The 11,343-nt window shown below is 38.1% G+C and overlaps 1 long non-coding RNA gene across 1 annotated transcript; it reads right to left on the bottom strand.

The window, feature by feature from the left end:
• Positions 1-404: 404 nt before the first annotated feature.
• Positions 405-9,901, bottom strand: LOC141688918 (uncharacterized). The gene is made up of 4 exons (XR_012562187.1): positions 9,318-9,901; positions 9,119-9,196; positions 8,214-8,257; positions 405-6,417 (listed from the first exon to the last, which is right to left on the bottom strand). It is a non-coding gene; the product is annotated as an uncharacterized LOC141688918 (long non-coding RNA).
• Between the last annotated feature and the right edge of the window lie 1,442 nt (positions 9,902-11,343).

Below are 11,343 nucleotides of genomic sequence, written 5' to 3' on the forward strand. Positions count from 1 at the left end.
TTATTCGATGAAGATTTATGGCCGCTTTAATTACATGATAAATGATGTTTAGAGTTAGTACTTTTATCTGTTTAATTTGTGTGCTTAATTTTTTTATTTTTATGAACAAAGTAGCATTTCTCGCAACTTTTATACGTGGTTTGAACTTCTTATATGTCGAAGAGCGGGAAGGGGGAAACTTAGGTTTTTGTTGCCGGACCGAAAAGAAAACTAAGTTGAAATATCTTTGTTCTGTTATAATGTTTGTTAGGGGTATACGCAGTTAGGGTTTTACGCAGTTAGGTTTAGTGCAGTTGTGGTTAATCACAATTTTTTCAACCGCGGATTTGTGGTTGGTGCGTGTGAATCTGCGGTTCAACCTCCAATTAAATTTTTATAAAAATTATATCAAAAAAACTTAAAACTTGAAGTAAAATAAAAAATTAATAATACATAAATAAATTTGAACAAACATTTTTGCAACAAAAGTAAAAAAGTTCAACTAAATAATACTAAGAATGCAACAGTTGACCAATTCCTCTGCCAGAGGGCCGAGCTTCGACCAATGCTCAATAAAAACTTGCAGAAAGCACAAGAAATGATGTGCCTTTATGTCAATAAAACATCGTTCCGGAGAGGAATTTTGCCGAAGGAGATGCAGTCTTTCTTAAAGGACAGGCCTTTCGTCAAATTTCTCTTAAACACAACAAAGACCACAAATTTTCAGTTCGTTACTTTGGTCCCTTCAAGATTCTTAAAAATATAGGAACTGTTGCTTATCAACTGGAACTTCCCCCAACTGCAAAGATCCATAGCACCTTCTATGTCTCTCTCTTCAAGAAACAAGCTGGCCAGAATACCCTCATTTCCCCAGATTTACCGCCCACTGCTGCTGTTGATACTGCCTCTTTACTACCGGAATCAATTCTTGATCGCCGGCTTCTAAAAAAAAATAATAACACAGCTGGAGTTGCAGGTTAAATGGAAAGATTTTTTGCCAGAGGATGGTACCTGGGAGGATTTGGATGAAATAAGGGCAAAGTTTCCTGATTTTCTCGGTGAGGTCGCCGCTCTTCAAGAAAGAGGCAATTGTCAAGATGAGACGGGGGAAGATACTAATCGCTTCTGATTTATCCTTTGACGTTACGGTGTCGTTTTGATGAAGATGGATCCCTGGTTTTTGTTGTTTAAGAGAAATTAAAGGAAAGTGTTAGTATTAGTTGAGACGACGTAGTTTAAGTACTCTTTATTTCCTTCATTTTAATATATTGTAAGTGGACAATGAGTGGTGACTCTTAGCATATAAAGAGGGGATTGTACCAGACTTGATGGTTAAGCAATGAAATGAACAATTTTATTTTCTTTAATTTCTCTTTCTTCTCTGTTCTACAAGTGAAATCATTTTCTCACGTATCAAATTGGTATTAGAGCCATGGCTGGGTCATCGCTCCAAAAACATGAAAACGGTATTAAAGTCATCGAAGCACAGCTCGAAGAAACTCAAACAAAATGTTCCCAGAAACATGAAGAAATAATGCAATAACTTGCGAAATTGGCTACACAGCTTGCGAAAATGGGGGCTCTGGTCCAGGGGGTTGCTACCCAGATGCAGGTGGACAGTGATCTCATGTCCAAGCAAATTCAAGGGTTGTCTGATCAGTATCAAACCCAAGAAGCATGTATCCAACCTCTTATGCAATAATACAACACCAATAAGACATCTACCTCTCATAACTCTACTACTACTCAAATTAATTCCAATTCTGCTCTTAAATTTGGTCATATTGTTCCTCCACCTTCACCAGCACCAAACTTACAAGCTAAGAACAATACCTCTAATTCTGCAACTAAACTATCACCAAAAATCCATAAATATGTTCCGCTTATACCCACCACACCACTAATTAACCCTCTCATAACTCCGGTAATTACTCATCAGCCTAACCCTTATATAAACAGCCACACCACTTGGAAGAATATTGGAGAACCGCCGTATTTCCGATCTACCCAACCACACTACAAGTTTCCCAAGGTTGATTTTCCACGTTTTGATGGAAAAAACGTGCGGGGATGGATCAACAAAGCAGAAAAATTCTTCATGTTCAACCCTGTGTTAGATTCGCCCACCAAGGTTATTTATGCAGCCTTGTATCTTGATGATGAAGCCGACTATTGGTACCAAACCATACAAGCTGAATACCCCAATCTTAACTGGCAAAACTTTGTTCTCCAGTTGTTACGTCAGTTTTCCACAGGTAGCCAAGGCAATCTCATCGAAAAATTTAATAAGCTTACTCAAACAGAGTCTGTTGACAACTATATTTCCCAGTTCGAAGAGTTATGAGGGTATATGATGAGCACTTACACTCTATAAATAGATGAGTTATATCTCTCTAGTTTTCTCAGTGGGCTTCGACCTGATATCCATCAAGCCCTCTACATCTATAAATCGTCCACTCTGTATGAAGCAATTGACAAATTTAAGGAGTAAGAAATTTTCATCGATATGATTGAGAAACGTATAAAGGGTACTGCAAAATCTTATTCAGCGGGGTTCAAACCTGCACTGGACAACAATGCCAATAAGCTTTATAAAAATCCTAATCACGGCCTCTCATTCTCTTCTCAGGGTCTAGAGCTGGAACCCAGTAAAACATCAGGACCCGCTACCAATCGTGCTCCATTTATCCGCAAGATATCACCTGCAGAGTGGGCAAAAAGGCGTGAGAAAGGACAATATTATAATTGCGATGATGTTTTTATTTCGGGGCATAAATGTGCACGTCCCCAGCTTTATTTGATGGTAGGAGAGGAGGAATCAGATTCACAAGGGGAATACATACTGGAGTTACCCGAGCCTAAGCTTGAAACCACCATAGAGCCGGATTGTGGTGTTTCAATTCACGCCAATAGAGGAACACAAGGACTCCGCACTTTAAAGTTAGCTGGATAACTTAATGGGAAGTCAATTCAACTACTAGTGGATACGGGGTCAACACACAATTTCATTTCACAGGCTTTAACCAAGGAGCTCGGCTTAAAATCCTCGACATGTTCAACAATAAAAGTACAGTTAGCTGATGGCACCATAACTCACTGTCATAAAAAGGTTGAGAATCTATAATGGCTTATGGGTGCAAAGTAATTTACTTCTGATTTCTACTCCATTCCTCTGGGCAGTTATGATGTTATTCTCGGTGTTCAGTGGCTAACTCAAGTGAGCCTAGTTAGTTTTGATTTCTTTAAACATGAAACTTCAATACGTTGGCAAGGAGTTAAATTGACACTTCAAGAAGCAAGTGCGGCGAATGTTGAATACAAAGTTTCATCCAACCAGAAAAATTTATTAAAATCTAAGGATTAAGCTTGTTTTTTAGTGCAGCTACTGCGGTTGAATCTCATCCCAATCATAAAGACAATGAGGTGAAAGTACCCCCCCCCCCCCACCATACAATCAGTCATTGATTCTTACTCTGATATTTTTCAGAATCCAACATCCCTCCCACCATCTCGGAAAGAAGACCATTTAATTTCAATTCTGGAAGGAAGCAAGCCAGTTAATCTTAACCCTTACAAAAACCCTTTTCTTCAGCGGGTTGAGATTGAATGTATGGTCAAAGAAATGCTCGACGGTGGAATAATACGGCATAACCAATCTCCATATGTTTCCCCAGTTTTGTTGGTTAAGAAATGGGACAACACTTGGCGCTTTCTCGTATATTATTGTGTCTTAAATGCTATAACAGTTAAAAATCGCTTCCCCATCCCTTTAATTGAAGAGATGCTCGACGAGCTCTATGGCAGCACCATTTTTAGTAAGCTGGACTTACGCAGTGGTTACCATCAAATAAGAGTCAATGAACAAGACATACATAAGACGGCGTTTAAAACACAATTAGGCCACTACGAGTTTGTAGTGATGCCTTTCGGGCTTATAAATGCCCCAACCACATTTCAAGGGGTTATGAATGAAATTTTCAGAGACTATATTGACAAATTTACCCTGGTATTTTTGATGATATACTGATATATAGCTCGACCCTGGAGAATCATAGTCAACACCTACGGCTAGTCTTTCAACGGCTTTGTGACAACAAACTGTATGTCAAGCTTAGTAAATGTGTATTTGCTCAAGAACCATTGAGTACTTGGGATACATTATAAGTAGCAAAGGAGTAGGGACAGATCAGTCCAAAATTGAAGCAATGCAGAATTGGCCTAGTCCAAAAAACCTCAAGTCACTACGAGGATTCTTAGGCCTTACAGGCTACTACCGTCGATTTGTTCATAACTATGACGCTCTCATCCGCCCACTCACAAACCTGCTCAAAAAAGGAGCATTCTCCTGGTCACCTCAAGCAGAGCAAGCTTTTACACAACTCAAAAAGGATATATGCACGACTCCAGTGATTGGCTTACCCGATTTCTCAAAGAATTTGTTGTTAAGTCTGATGCGTGCAAAACAGGCGTTGGGGCCGTCTTAATGCAGGAGGGGAAACCACTCGCATTTTTTAGCAAAGCTATATCACAACATGGCAAGAGGCTATCCACCTACAAAAAGGAACTTTTAGCCATAGTACTTGCTGTATAGAGGTGGCGTGGTTATCTGTTGGGTAAGCGGTTCACTATTCGCACAGACCAGGAGGCACTGAAGCATTTAATATCCCAGAAAATTACCACACTCATTCAACAGAAATGGTTAACGAAACTTCTTGGCTTTGATTATGTAATCGAGTACAAAGGGGGCCGCGATAATATAGTTGTTGATCCTCTATCGCGCCTCCATGAAGCTATGACACCTGAAGAATCTACTGAATTGCAGGCCATAACGGTGGTACTTCCTAAGTGGAAAATTGATCTCCAAAACTCATGGGAATAGGACCCAGAATATAGACTATTCTTGCTCAATTAGTTGTAGACCCAGCTACAGTTCCTGATTAGTCTCTCCAACAGGGTGAACTTCGACGCCAAGATAAATTATATGTGGGCCAAGTGGGCGATTTGAGAGACTCTATTATAGTAAACCTACACGGCGGTAAAGAAGGAGGCCACTCGGGGATAAACGCCACCATCAAATGAGTTGGCACCTTATTTTGTTGGCCAACACTTGTCAAAGATGTTACGTCTTTCGTACAAGCCTGCGATACATGTCAACACTTTAAACTGAGCAAGTACAATATCCTGGCCTTCTACATCCCATTCCCATTCCAGAGCAGTCACGGGAAACAGTAACCATGGATTTTATAGAAAGCTTACCTAAATCCCATGGTTACGACACTATTATGGTGGTAATTGACAATTACACCAAGTTATGCCACTTGATACCTCTTCAGCACCCCTTCACATCTACACAAGTAGCCCAACAATTCTTGGATCAAATTGTGAAGCTTTATGGACACCCAAAATTTTTTATTTTCGATCGAGATAAAATCGTTTCTGGTCTGAGCTATTTTCTGCCCTTGAAACCGCTTATCATCTCACTACGGCATACCATCCTCGGTCGGATGGCCAGAGTGAACGCCTGAATCAATGCGTCGAAATGTATCTTCACTGTCTTTCTCACCATAAATCAAAAGACTGGTCCAATTGCTTAATCATGGTTGTTTGGTGGTACAACACTTCACATCACTCTGTCGTTAATATGAAGCCGCACCAAGCTCTCTACGGCAAAGTACCCCTAGCATCAAGTACCATCAGGCCCAGAATACTAAGAATGCAATAGTTGACCAATTCCTCCGCAAGAGGGCCGAGTTTCAACCAATGTTTAAGAAAAATCTACAGAAAGCACAAGAAATGATGCGCCTTTATGCCAATAAACACCGTTCTGGGAGGAATTATGTTGAAGGAGATGCAGTCTTTCTTAAAGGACGGGCCTTTCGTCAAATTTTCCTTAAGCACAACAAAGACCACAAATTTTCAGCTCGTTACTTTGGTCCCTTCAAGATTCTTAAAAATATAGGAATTGTTTCTTACCAACTGGAACTTCCCCCAACTGCAAATATCCATAACACCTTCTATGTCTCTCTTCTCAAGAAACAAGTTAGCCATAATATCCTCAATTCCCCAGATTTACCGCCCACTGCTGTTGATACTGTCTCTTTACTACCCGAATCAATTCTCGATCGCCGGCTTCTCAAAAAAATAATAACACGGCTGGAGTTGCAGGTTAAATGGAAAGGTTGTGTAACACCCCCAAATCCAAGGTCGTGAATTCGGGTTGTTACGATCACTTATTAATTAAATAATTCTCTTTTCACAATATTACTCGACCTTTTATTCAGACTCACACACACACAGGTTATATGCTTGGAAACATTATTAAATAAATCATTTCCACTTATCTACCTGACGGGGCTGGCGCACAAAAAGCCTACGGAACTCACGAGCGTTCCTTACCCGCCTAAGGACAACAGTCCTGGTCTGATCCATGCTGGTAGTCTGTTGTGATATGATATATAAAAGCAAGGGTGAGCATTAAAGCTCAGCAAGGTATATATCCCCATAATTAAGTATGTAAGGATAAATAAAACCAATAATTATACTTTGTATCTCCAAAGCGTTCTGAAAGTTTATATGCTTATCAAATTTATAAAATTCTCAAAATCAACTACAATAGTATATCCACTGAATACTTGTATTCATCTCCTTCTCAAAATCATTTTATACTCGTACTCATTTTATTTCAAAATCTCAAGATGTTACTCGAACCAAGATTCTCATATAGGTGTGATATATATTCGTCAACATCCCAATTTAAAACTCAGCCTTATCGGCAGATTTCTCAAATGGATTTGATATATAATCATCAACATCCTTATTTAAAACTCAGCCTTATCGGCTCTCTGTTGTATATTTCACAACAGTTTTTCCAAAATGGAAGAAAGGGACTATACTGGAATAAACCACGTATCGGTGATCAGCCGAATACGAAATTTTCTCTACTAGTAGAAGGAATACAAACCTAGCCGCCTTTGGGCTCATCAAGACACTACACGGTGGTTGCCCATTGCCGTGCAAGTCCGAAAGTCAATGGTCACATAGACCATATAACCGTACAATGCGCCACTCCGCGCTTGCATAATGCGCCACTCCGCGCCTGGTCACTGCCCGATACCACTCCGTGCCGGGCAGGCCACATTCCAGTCCCAAAACAGTTATATCTTTTGCTCAAAATCCTTTTTCGAAGGAATAGGTCGTTAAAAGTTGACCTGTAAATAAGATGTTTTATTCATCACTTTTAACTGAATTGATCTTTTGGAGTTGTCGGAGTTTTGAATTTAAAATCATTTTCAAATCCCTATCTGTAGTAGGGTGACACATATATTACTCACTTGTTCTTTATTGAACGAGGAAGCAAAACTCTTATGCTTCTAGACTAAGTTCCCTAAGGTTTTGATAGGTTTCAAATGATTAATCTCTTTCAAGAGTTTTGAATAATTTAGAAAGTACCCTTGGGAACTATGTCTATTTTTAAATAAGTTTTTAGAAGTCCAAAGATATTAAATATCTAAGGTCTCATAATAATCTAATAGGGATTCAATGAATTGATAAAATCTTATAAATAAAATATATCTGTATAAGGTTCAATGAATTGATAAAATCTTAAGTACAAAGTATTTCTAATTAAGGTTCAATGAATTAATAAAAAACCTTAAATACAAAATATTTCTGAATAAGGTCCAACGAATGGAGACACCTTAATCAAATAATCAAAACAAGATTTGGTATCCTATAATTGCTCTTTGAATAGTTAAATCTTTATTAAATAACGTGAAATGATTTATAAACTATTCAGTATATTTTTAAATACTTTCTTTATATTTAATAATCTCTTAAGTATCGCTTTATAAAATAATCAATCAAGTAAGGGTGTCCCTTAAATGAATAAACCAATATTTCTCGAAGTTTAAGTCAAAATCTCAATCGTTCGCTTGATATATATATTACGCGAACGTACTTTGTTTATCGAAATAGAAATCTTTCGCGTTCGGCTCTCTCCGGAATTAAATCGTTATTAAAATATTTCCGACTCCCATTATCCTATATTATATTTGAAATACGTTTCAATTTCTCATACTCGTGTAAAATGAAATTTGTTTTCGTAAACAACCGCATAATTCGTATGCATTGATATCATAGACAAGCATATATACTTGAACTGTAAATCATGACATCAATATCACAACAGTATATATATAGCATGGATAGTATGAGATAGGGTTTTGAAAACTTGCCTCGAGTAATCGAAGTGGTATGGTCTCTGGTGTTTGGTTGGGATCTATAAACAAGAACCAATGGTCTAAGTTAGTACGCGATTAACGTCTCACTTTTATTAAGCAACTTTCGTAACTACTCAAGTATAACGAATCTCCGATCGTCATATTCTCAACACTTATATTCTCACTTTATAACATGGTCGAGTTTTGAAATCGATCGTTCGCTTTAGAAAGTCCATTTCGAGTTTTAAGCTCGAACGTGAGAAAACGCGCGTCAAAACTAGGTTTTTATGCGTTTCTCGCTTACGCTCTCTTTACCAAAACATTTTTATAAAATCGAAAAATTAATATTTTCTCAAAATTCTTTTTGGACATTCTTCTCTACTGTCATATCCATTTTTTATAATTTTTCCAGAATCTCGAAATTATTTTAAGTCCTTCAAAATCACCATGCAAGTGGACTTAAGTGCAGTTGGCTAATCGCAGAAATGTTTTACACTAAAACGACCATAACTCCTAAACCGTAAATCTCCTCATGATGATCTACACATGCATAGAAACTATAAAACAATCTCTATCTATTCATGGTCAGTGGTTTTCAAATTTTAATAATTTTCATGGCCGAATATCCTGCAGAAAACAGATCAAGTGCAAGAATGCCCAAACTCAATTTCTACTACTTGATCTTAACACAATCACTACCTATAACCATCATAAACACAAGTACTTCTCAAGATCCACCCACATGAACCTTATATGCTCTATATAGTACCACATACATGGATTACAACTCAACATCTCAAGTCTTTAGCAAGAACATAATCAATACAAACTCAAACAAACACAATCCTTTGGATCTTAACACTACAACAAACATAACTCTTAAATTCAACCATAAAACCTTAAAAGGTTGAAAGTTATACCTTCTTGGATACTAGGAAGGTTAGTGCTAGGATGATTGAGGCTTGGTTTGCTTAGAAAACACTTAGAAGGGCTAGATCCTTAAGAAACAAAACAAAGAAACAAGTTAAAATTTCGGAGTTACCTTTCAGCACCTCATTCAAACATTTTTATAAAATTGAAAACAAATAATTTGAGGCTGAAATTTGGTACGAAGCTTACCCATGATATAGAAAATCTATGGTAAAAATTTCATGATATTTGAATGAGTATATTTTGAGTTATGAATTTTTCTTTCTCCCTTGCTCAGAAAATCCGAACTGCTGGAATGAAAAATGGGAGAGCTTTAAGTGAGGGAAAAGGGGTTGTTTTCTTTTGTGGCTAAAGTGTGGGAGTGTATAATGAATATATGGGATGTATGCAGCAGATTTGACAATAATTTGGCAAAGGTATGGGTTGGTTTGATTGTGTGGTGAAGTGAGAAAAGGGAGAAGTATGGCTTGTGTACTTGTTTGTCTCCCATCACTATTCAACACTATTACACTAACTATTCTAGTTAGCTTCTAATCATCTAGTTACACTCCTAACTACTAGTTAGGACTTGGTTATGCATGGCCAACTTGCATGGGATTTAATTTCTCATTCGTTTATTTATCGTAAACGCAATCGTCGTTCCATTCCGATAGTTTCCACGTATAACGACTTGTTTCGTAGCGATTTCTTTTATCGCTTATAATCCTATAACCAATTCCATTCCTTCTCTTGATCATAGAAATACCTTGATATATTATTTATTTCACGTAGTATTCCCGGTTCTACGCCATTCTTTACGGATACGAAAACACGTAGTATAATTGTGAATCTTCGAATTCCGTCGGCTTTTACATTCACTTATTTTCCTCGATAAACAAGAATATGATCTCGGATTCTCAAAATTCCACTATTCATTTAATGATGATCCCCATACGTATTACTTAATTAGCTCAAGTTACTATTCACAGAAGTTTTAAAATATTACAAAAATCAGGGTTCTTACAGTCTCCCCCCCTTAAAAGGATTCCGTCCCGGAATCAACTCACAAATAGATGGGGGTACCTTTCTCGCAGGTGGCTCTCTAATTCCCAAGTCGACTCCTCGACCTTGGGATGTCTCAATAAGACTCTGAATAGCTTGACACTCTTGTCCCTGAGTACTTGCTCTTTTCAACCAATGATATCAACTGGTTGCTCAATGTAGGACATATATAGTACTTACTCATGTTTCACTATATTCTTGGTATCCGCATTATACTTTCTCAACATTGGCACATGAAAAACACTATGAACCTGTTGAAGGTTTGGAGGTAAAGCCAATTCGTATGCCACGGTTCTATTTGTCACAAAATCTCAAAGGACCCATATATCGGGAACTCAACTTCCCTTTCTTTCCAAATCTCATCAGTCCTTCCCATGGTGACACTTTCAAAAATACCTGGTCACCCACTTCATACTCTCTGTCTTTTCGTGCTAAGTCGGCATATTTACGTTGTCGGTCTTGGGCTGCCGCTAAGCATCCTCTGATCAACTCAACTATGTCCCTCGTTCTTTACACCAAGTCGGGACCTAGTAACTTTCTTTCACCAACTTCATCCCAGTACAAGGGTGAATGGCACCTCCGACCATACAGCGCCTCATGTGGGGGCATTTCTATACTCGCATGATAACTATGATTGTAGGCAAACTCTATCAAAGATAGGTGTTCATCTCAATAACCTTAAAAATCAATTACAAAATTTCTCAACATGTACTCCATTGTCTGAATGATTCACTCACTTTGTCCATCGGTTTGGGGATGGTATGCAATACTCACATTCAGTTTGGTTCATAAGCATTCCTGAAAGCTCCTCAAAAAAATCTGGAGTTGAATCGGGGATCTCTGTCAGATACGATAGCTACAGAGACTCCATGTCTTATCACAATTTCCTTGATGTATAGCTCTGCTAATCTATCCACCATGTAGGTTTTCTTGATTGGAAGAAAGTATGCTGACTTGGTCAGTCGATATATAATTACTCATATTGCATCACGGTTAGCCTTAGCTCGGGGAAATCCTACCACAGAATCCATGGCTATTTGTTCCCACTTTCACATCGGAATTCCTAAGGGTTGTAGGAGTCCCCTCGGTCGCTGATGTTCCACCTTCACTCTTTAACAGGTCAAACACTTACTGACCCAATTGGCCACGTCTCTTTTCATGTTGGGTCATCAAT

Source organism: Apium graveolens, chromosome 10 (genome assembly GCF_009905375.1).
Source record: "Apium graveolens cultivar Ventura chromosome 10, ASM990537v1, whole genome shotgun sequence".
Classification (NCBI taxonomy): domain Eukaryota; kingdom Viridiplantae; phylum Streptophyta; class Magnoliopsida; order Apiales; family Apiaceae; genus Apium; species Apium graveolens.